This window comes from Heptranchias perlo, unplaced genomic scaffold, assembly GCF_035084215.1.
Source record: "Heptranchias perlo isolate sHepPer1 unplaced genomic scaffold, sHepPer1.hap1 HAP1_SCAFFOLD_186, whole genome shotgun sequence".
Classification (NCBI taxonomy): domain Eukaryota; kingdom Metazoa; phylum Chordata; class Chondrichthyes; order Hexanchiformes; family Hexanchidae; genus Heptranchias; species Heptranchias perlo.
The window spans coordinates 543,763-553,410 of record NW_027139136.1 but is presented as its reverse complement, the minus strand read 5'-3'; positions in this window follow the sequence as shown (position 1 = coordinate 553,410).

The following is a 9,648-nucleotide window of genomic DNA, read 5'->3' as shown; positions in this document are numbered from 1 at the left end:
CTCTGAGGGTGTATTGATCTCCCGATCACTCACTCTGAGGGTGTATTGATGTCCCGACCACTCACTCTGAGGGTGTATTGATCTCCCGATCACTCTCTCTGAGGGTGTATTGATGTCCCGATCACTCACTCTGAGGGTGTATTGATCTCCCGATCACTCACTCTGAGGGTGTATTGATGTCCCGATCACTCACTCTGAGGGTGTATTGATCTCCCGATCACTCACTCTGAGGGTGTATTGATCTCCCGATCACTCACTCTGAGGGTGTATTGATCTCCCGATCACTCACTCTGAGGGTGTATTGATCTCCCGATCACTCACTCTGAGGGTTTATTGATTATATTGGTAATGTTTGCTGCTCACGGATGTAATTTTGCTCAAAGTCTACACAGTTTTGTCGAAATTCCACACATTGCTTGAAATAACCGGCCTCCTTTCCCTTGTCACATCTTTTAGCAGCAACCATCACCAGCCCTCCAGGCCAACAGCCAGTGACTGTCGAGGCTGGAATGGTCGTCAAAAGGTTCTGTCTCACAGGAGCCCTGAGGTCCACTCCAGTCTTCATTCTTTCAAGATCAGTGGAATCATCGAATCACACAGCACAGGAGGAGGCCATTCGGCCCATCGTGCCTGTGCTGGCTCTTCGAAAGATCTATCCAATTAGTCTCACTCCCCCTGCCCTTTCCCCAGAGTCCTGCAAATTTTTCCAATTCAAGTATTTCTCCAATTCCGTTTTGAAAGTTATTATTGAATCTGCTTCCACTGCCCTTTCAGGCAGCGCATTCCAGATCAGAACAACTCACTGCGTAAAAAAACATTCTCCTCATCTCCCCTCTGGTTCTTTTGCCAATTACCTTAAATCTGTGTCCTCTGGTCACCGACCCTCCTGCCACTGGAAACAGTTTCTCCTTATTTACTCCATCAAAACCCCTCATGATTTTGAACCCCTCGATTAAATCTCCCCTTAACCATCTCTGCTCTGAGGAGAACAATCCCAGCTTCTCCAGTCTCTCCACATCACTGAAGCTCCTCATCCCTGGTCCCATTCTAGTAAATCTCCTCCGCACCCTCTCCAAGGGCTCATCGATTGTGCAGTTCGACCTCTCAGTGTCCTTGATCAATTTAGAATTCTAATTTTACAATTTTGAAGGATTTTTCCTTCACCACGGCTGTAAACCAAGACTTCAGTGGGGTTAATCTGCACTCCAGGTTATAGATCTCTCTTGCACATGACTGGACTATCAGTCTCAATGTTGCCCAAGCACAGATAATTGAAGGCAAAAGATAGAGACTAAGAGGAGAATGAAGACAGCTCACGTCCAGAAGATGCTGGCTGATCAGAGAGGCTGCTCTGGCAGTGTTTGACTGCAGGATCAGAGAGATCGATGGCTCCCGACTCAAAACAAGAAAGACATTTCATTGCAGCTCGAAACATTTACTTTTCATTCGATAAAAGGAAAGAAATTGTATCTCTGCAGCACCTTTCACCACCTCAGGACGTCCCAAAGCACTTTACAGACATTAAATTACTTTTGAAGTGTACTCACTGTTGTAATGTAGGAAACACAGCAGCCAATTTGCGCACAGCAAGATCCCACAAACAGCAATGTCAAAACGACCAGATCATCTGTTTTTAGTGATGTTGGTTGAGGGATAAATATTGGCCCCAGGACACCGGGGTGAACTCCCCCCTGCTCTTCTTCAAATAGTGGCCGTGGGATCTTTTATATCCAACTGAGGCAGAAGATGGGGCTTCAATTAAACATCTCATCCAAAAGATGGCAACTCCGACAGTGCAGCGCTCCCTCAGTACTGACCCTCCGACAGTGCGGCGCTCCCTCAGTACCGACCCTCCGACAGTGCAGCGCTCCCTCAGTACTGACCCTCCGACAGTGCAGCACTCCCTCAGTACTGACCCTCCGACAGTGCAGCGCTCCCTCAGTACTGACCCTCCGACAGTGCAGCGCTCCCTCAGTACTGACCCTCCGACAGTGCAGTGCTCCCTCAGTACTGACACTCCGACAGTGCTGTGCTCCCTCAGTACCGACCCTCCGACAGTGCAGTGCTCCCTCAGTACTGACACTCCGACAGTGCTGTGCTCTCTCAGTACTGACCCTCCGACAGTGCGGCGCTCCCTCAGTACCGACCCTCCGACAGTGCAGTGCTCCCTCAGTACTGACACTCCGACAGTGCTGTGCTCCCTCAGTACTGACCCTCCGACAGTGCAGCGCTCCCTCAGTACTGACCCTCCGACAGTGCTGCGCTCCCTCAGTACTGACCCTCCGACAGTGCAGCGCTCCCTCAGTACTGACCCTCCGACAGTGCAGCGCTCCCTCAGTACTGACACTCCGACAGTGCAGCGCTCCCTCAGTACTGACCCTCCGACAGTGCAGTGCTCCCTCAGTACTGACACTCCGACAGTGCTGCGCTCCCTCAGTACTGACCCTCCGACAGTGCAGCGCTCCCTCAGTACTGACCCTCCGACAGTGCTGCGCTCCCTCAGTACTGACCCTCCGACAGTGCGGCGCTCCCTCAGTACTGACACTCCGACAGTGCAGCGCTCCCTCAGTACTGACCCTCCGACAGTGCAGTGCTCCCTCAGTACTGACCCTCCGACAGTGCAGCGCTCCCTCAGTACTGACCCTCCGACAGTGCAGCACTCCCTCAGTACTGACCATCCGACAGTGCTGCACACCCTCTGCATCTGTGTTTTACGTGTGCGATGTCTGATCTCTGTTCAGACTCCATGCAGACAGCAGAGTTATTTTTAGCAAATAACAGGTACCAGCTAGCTTTAAGAGATTTCTAAGAAACATCCTCCCTTTAAGAGATTGAGCTCCCCCTGCCGGTGGAAAGTGTGAATTGCATTGATTCCCCGGAATGGAAGGCCGATTGTGGGTAAGTGCTCCCTTGGGTCTGAACTTGCGTCCCGCCTGTGCAGGGTCCATCGGGAGAGGGGAGTTCGAGCATCATCACCACCCAAAACAGACCCGTACCCAATTTCTCCCCCTTACTGTCTTCAGTCTGTTTATTATTTCTCTATTTTTGAGATATTGAGTCCTTCTGTTTTTGATTTTGAACTGATTTGGAGTAATTGACAGACTGAATGCCTGATCATAACCATTTCAAGAGCTTAATGATTGGAGCTGAAAAGATATTGCTGAATTAAAACAGGAGTTATTAAGGTTAACTAACCTACCAAATTGTGAAAAGCAAACTTCTATTATGGCCACAGTAAAATTCTGGTTATTGTAAATTTATATGAGAGTCTCTAATTCATGACATTATCACATATATAAATTGGCATTTTGAATTATTAAATGCTGGATGAATTGATGTGTTAAAATATTGAGATGGATGAGGTAACTCTGTACATTTAATCACCGTGGGTGGGGAATTTGAGCAGTGGTCACAACACCCTTTGATCGTGTGATTGATTGTGGTCACAACAAAGTAACCATGAAGGGCTGAAACACATGACGAAAGAATCCCTGCTATCTCTACGATAACAATCTGGAGTTAGATTGTAGTTAGATTGTAGTTAGAACTGTGTAACAGAAAGTTTAAAGTTAATACTGATGTTACTATTGATTTCTGTTGTTTTAACAGATATTATTATCCAGAACTTAATTCTATTAACGATAATCTTCCTAAGTTATCTCGATTAGAAACCGCTCCTCCAGATTGGAAAATTGCACACATCACTCCGCTATTTAAGAAAGGAGAGAGAGGGAAACCAGGGAATTATAGACCAGTTAGCCGAACATCTGTTGTTGGGAAATTACTAGAGTCTATAATTAAGGGCAGAATGTCTGAACACCTTGAAAATTTTCAGCTGATCAGAGAGAGCATGGATTTGTAAAGGGTGGGTCATAGCTGACAAACCTGATTGAATTGGTTATAAGATATTAAGGGGAACGGATAGGGTGGATAGAGAGAAACTATTTCCGCTGGTTGGGGATTCTAGGAGTAGGGGGCACAGTCTAAAAATTAGAGCCAGACCTTTCAGGAGTGAGATTAGAAAACATTGGTGGCATTGTAAGCAGTGTAGATGAAAACATAAAATTACAAAGCGATATTGATAGATTAGGTGAATGGGCAAAACTGTGGCAAATGGAATTCAATGTAGACAAATGTGAGGTCATCCACTTTGGATCAAGAAAGGATAGAACAGGATACTTTCTAAATGGTAAAAAGTTAAAAACAGTGGATGTCCAAAGGGACTTAGGGGTTCAGGTACATCGATCATTGAAGTGTCATGAACAGGTGCAGAAAATAATCAATAAGGCTAATGGAATGCTGGCCTTTATATCTAGAGGACCAGAGTACAAGGGGGCAGAAGTTATGCTGCAGCGATACAAAACCCTGGTTAGACCGCACCTGGAGTACTGTGAGCAGTTCTGGGCACCGCACCTTCGGAAGGACATATGGCCTTGGAGGGAGTGCAGCGTAGGTTTACTGGAATGATACCCGGACTTCAAGGGTTAAGTTACGAGGAGAGATTACACAAATTGGGGTTGTATTCTCTAGAGTTTCGAAGGTTAAGGGGTGATCTGATCGAAGTTTATAAGATATTAAGGGGAACAGATAGGGTGGATAGAGAGAAACTATTTCCGCTGGGTGGGGATTCTAGGAGTAGGGGCACAGTCTAAAAATTAGAGCCAGACCTTTCAGGAGTGAGATTAGAAAACATTTCTACACACAAAGGGTGGTAGAAGTTTGGAACTCTCTTCCGCAAACGGCAATTGATACTAGCTCAATTGCTAAATTTAAATCTGAGATAGATAGCTTTTTGGCAACCAAAGGTATTAAGGGATATGGGCCAAAGGCAGGTATATGGAGTTAGATCACAGATCAACCATGATCTTATCAAATGGCGGAGCAGGCTCGAGGGGCTGAATGGCCTCCTCCTGTTCCTATGTTTTCCTGTGAATGGTGGAACAGGCTCGAGGGGCTGAATGGCCTCCTCCTGTTCCTATGTTCCCATATTAGGATTTTTGTGCAAGTTATAACTTATTTAACAGCACAAAGACTTTATTTTAAAAAAGATCAATTTGAACTTCTTCAAAGCACTTTGTTTTAATTGCATTACAGCTAAAAATTGCTATTGCTTTCTGCAGTTTAAATTAAAGACACGTAATCTTATTTTGAATCAATTCGAATGTTTACAAAGCACTTGCAGAAGTTAATTGCCTTTTGATCTTCCAGTATTTTAATCTGCTGAGTTGCAAACTGTTTCATCGTCCCTTAATGAGTTCCGAGAGAGAGAGGAACTTGGGAGGTAGAATCATAGAAAGGTTACAGCACAGAAGGAGGCTATTCGGCCCATCAAGTCCTTGCTGGCTCCTTGCAAGAGCAATCCTGTTAGTCCCATTCCCTCGCTATTTCCTCGTAGCCCTGTAAATTTTTATTAAAGTATTGATCCAGTTCCCTTTTGAAGGCCATGATTGAATCTGCCTCCACCACCCCCTCGGGCAGTGCATTCCAGATCCTAACCACTCGCTGTGTAAAAAAGTTTTTCCTCATGTCACCTTTGGTTCTTTTGCCAATCACCTTAAATCTGTGTCCTCTGGTCCTTGACCCTTCCACCAATGAGAACAGTTTCTCTCTATCTACTCTGTCCAGACCCTTCATGATTTTGAACCTCGATCAAATCTCCTCTCAACCGTCTCTGTTCCAAGGAGAACAATCCCAGCTTCTCCAGTCTATCCACGTAACTAAAGTCCCTCATCTCTGGAACATTCTAGTAAATCTCTTCTGCACTCTCTCTAAGGCCTTCACATCTTTCCTAAAGTGCGGTGCCCAGAACTGGACACAATACTCCAGTTGTGGCCGAACCAGTGTTTTATAAAGGTTCATCATGACTTCCTTACTTTTGTACTCTATGCCTCTATTTATAAAGCCCAGGATCCCGTATGCTTTTTTAATCACTTTCTCAACCTGCCCTGCCACCTTCAATGATTTGTGCACATATACCCCCAGGTCTCTCTGTTCCTGTACCCCTTTTAGAGTCGTGTCCTTTAGTTTGTATTGCCTCTCCTCATTCGTCATTCATAGGACATGGAAGCTGGGCTCACCTGTTTTACTAGGTTTGTTTCAGTTTAAAGGGATTATTCTTTAAAATAGATCATTTAGTGCGTTTGCTGCAGTGCTTTAATCAAGTGTGTAACCTTTTTAAGTTTCTTAATTTAAGTGGACACTTCCCCACGGTGACCGAAGGGAGTATGGGGCATTATTTCTCCATATGCTGAGTCCTCCCTGGAGTGAGGTGACTCGACCTGTCCATGGAAACATGCCTGGAGTCCTCCTGGAGTGAGGTGACTCGACCTGTCCATGGAAACATGCCTGGAGTCCTCCCTGGAGTGAGGTGACTCGACCTGTCCATGGAAACATGCCTGGAGTCCTCCCTGGAGTGAGGTGACTCGACCTGTCCATGGAAACATGCCTGGAGTCCTCCCTGGACCCAGGATAAAGGTTGACAAAAGGAAATTAATGAATCGACAAATTAACCCCTTGGGCTGTCAAGAGGAGCCTCGGGAGACCATGGGGGAACTGTGGTTTTCTGGACAGCAAAAGTGTTGGTGCGGGGAACAATCCAGAGGGGTTAAGAATTTAAGGCCTTCCCCGCAGACATTAGCAGATATCCGACGTCACAGTACAGTGACTTTAGGCTGAGACCTTTGCCTCTCAAAGGCCTGGCTTTAACCCATTCAGGGTTATTTGTTATTTCCTGAGACAGAGTGCTCGAGGGGAAAGGAGATTTGGGAGTTATCGTTGAAAGTAATTACAAGCTCTTGTGTCCCTACTGTAAAACCACCAGGCCTGGGCGTAATTTGTTTGTGAAATTGAAATTGAAACAACAATTGATATGAGTTGATGTTCAAACACTCGAGGAGGGAAAATTCACCTGACGTTTAAGGGGACAATCAAATTTTATTTGGAACAAAGAGAGTCCAGTCTAATGGTTCCCGCCCAATGCCGTGAATCAAGAAATACAAGTATTCTGGGAAACGGAACTGTAAACTGACAAGTTCTGTCAGTCCAACAACACTGCTCTCGAGATAGGTTCGAAACGATAAAATGGACTCAAGCACAATATAACGGGATATTGTGGGAAATAAAACGTCCAAGAAGGAGGTAAAATAAAGAGAAATGTGTTGAGTCCAATCTGGAGCAGGATGGGATGATCCATGTTTTACAGGTTAATGTAAATACTGCACTGAACAGTAACGTTCCTCTAGAGACCTGATGAATGGGAGGAGATGGTGAATTGATAACTTTCTCTTGGAGATCTCTGTGTCTTTGCCTTACACTGAACAATGAGAAAACTGCATTTGATAGCCTGGCCCTGACCTGAGACATCAACACCCTGCAGCGGAGATGAAATGGTTAATGTGACTCAGGAGAGTGAGAAAACTTTCAACAAGAGCACGGCCACATGTTCCAGTTAGTGAAATAATCAGGATGTGTTAAACACACTGGTACCTATCAGAGGGATCGAAATTAAAGTAAAGAGACATCGAATTTCAATTCAGGGATGAGTTCCTTTGAGTTAACAATGAGATTGGGGCCGAGGATAGGGGAGCCAATCTGTCCAATCCTAAATCCAGGACCCGGAAACAGTCTGGTGAGTTGAAATTTGTGAATGATTTTATAATGATGTAAAATAGTCATTATCTGGACTCGGCAAGGAGTTCATAATGATGTCTGTTATGAGCTGTTACCAGTGTTAATACCTCCATCAGAGATAGCCTTTCGACCAGAGCTACATTGTCTGACCCACAGTAAATTATACAGTGCGATGCTGCAGGAGATAGTACATGACTCAGAGCAACGCGATGCAGGTTAGGATTTAGACCAAGCATGGCCCCCACAATCTCACAAACCAGGCCATAAAATACAGAAAAGGGGTGTACTTGAGCGGACAGGGAGCGGGGCGACTGCAGGAACTGCAGCATGGAATGGATCAGATACTGAATCAAGGTGGGAAGATGAACAATCGATGCAGAAACCAATCCTGAATCAGGTGGATGGAGATCTGAGATGTGAAACCCAACAGGGTACAGTATCGACAGCCAAAATAATGAAAGGCATGGAGCAAATAATGGCAGGAGTAAATGATGTAACCAGAGGAAATAATCGGGAGTGTAAGGACCAGAATTTTTTTTATTCGTTCATGGGATGTGGGCGTCGCTGGCGAGGCCGGCATTTATTGCCCATCCCTAATTGCCCTTGAGAAGGTGGTGGTGAGCCGCCTTCTTGAACCGCTGCAGTCCGTGTGGTGAAGGTTCTCCCACAGTGCTGTTAGGAAGGGAGTTCCAGGATTTTGACCCAGCGACGATGAAGGAACGGCGATATATTTCCAAGTCGGGATGGTGTGTGACTTGGAGGGGAACGTGCAGGTGGTGTTGTTCCCATGTGCCTGCTGCTCTTGTCCTTCAAGGTGGGAGAGGTCGCGGGTTTGGGAGGTGCTGTCGAAGAAGCCTTGGCGAGTTGCTGCAGTGCATCCTGTGGATGGTACACACTGCAGGCACAGTGCGCCGGTGGTGAAGGGAGTGAATGTTTAGGGTGGTGGATGGGGTGCCAATCAAGCGGGCTGCTTTGTCCTGGATGGTGTCGAGCTTCTTGAGTGTTGTTGGAGCTGCACTCATCCAGGCAAGTGGAGAGTATTCCATCACACTCCTGACTTGTGCCTTGTAGATGGTGGAAAGGCTTTGGGGAGTCAGGAGGTGAGTCACTCACCACAGAATACCCAGCCTCTGACCTGCTCTTGTAGTCACAGTATTTGTGTGGCTGGTCCAGTTTAGTTTCTGGTCAATGGTGACCCCCAGGATGTTGATGGTGGGGGATTCGGCGATGGTAATGCCGTTGAATGTCAAGGGGAGGTGGTTAGACTCTCTCTTGTTGGAGATGGTCATTGCCTGGCACTTGTCTGGCGTGAATGTTACTTGCCACTTATGAGCCCAAGCCTGGATGTTGTCCAGGTCTTGCTGCATGCGGGCTCGGACTGCTTCATTATCTGAGGGGTTGCGAATGGAACTGAACACTGTTCAATCATCAGTGAACATACCCGTTTTTGACCTTATGATGGAGGGAATGTCATTGATGAAGCAGCTGAAGATGGTTGGGCCTCAGACACTGCCCTGAGGAACTCCTGCAGCAATGCCCTGGGGCTGAGATGATTGGCCTCCAACAACCACTACCATCTTCCTTTGTGCTCGGTATGACTCCAGCCACTGGAGAGTTTTCCCCCTGATTCCCATTGACTTCAATTTTACGAGGGCTCCTTGGTGCCACACTCGGTCAAATGCTGCCTTGATGTCAAGGGCAGTCACTCTCACCTCACCTCTGGAATTCAGCTCTTTTGTCCATGTTTGGACCAAGGCTGTAATGAGGTCTGGAGCCGAGTGGTCCTGGCGGAACCCAAACTGAGCATCGGTGAGCAGGTTATTGGTGAGTAAGTGCCGCTTGATAGCACTGTCGACAACACCTTCCATCACTTTGCTGATGATTGAGAGTAGACTGATGGGGCAGTAATTGGCCGGATTGGATTTGTCCTGCTTTTTGTGGACAGGACATACCTGGGCAATTTTCCACATTGTCGGGTAGATGCCAGTGTTGTAGCTGTACTGGAACAGCTTGGCTGGA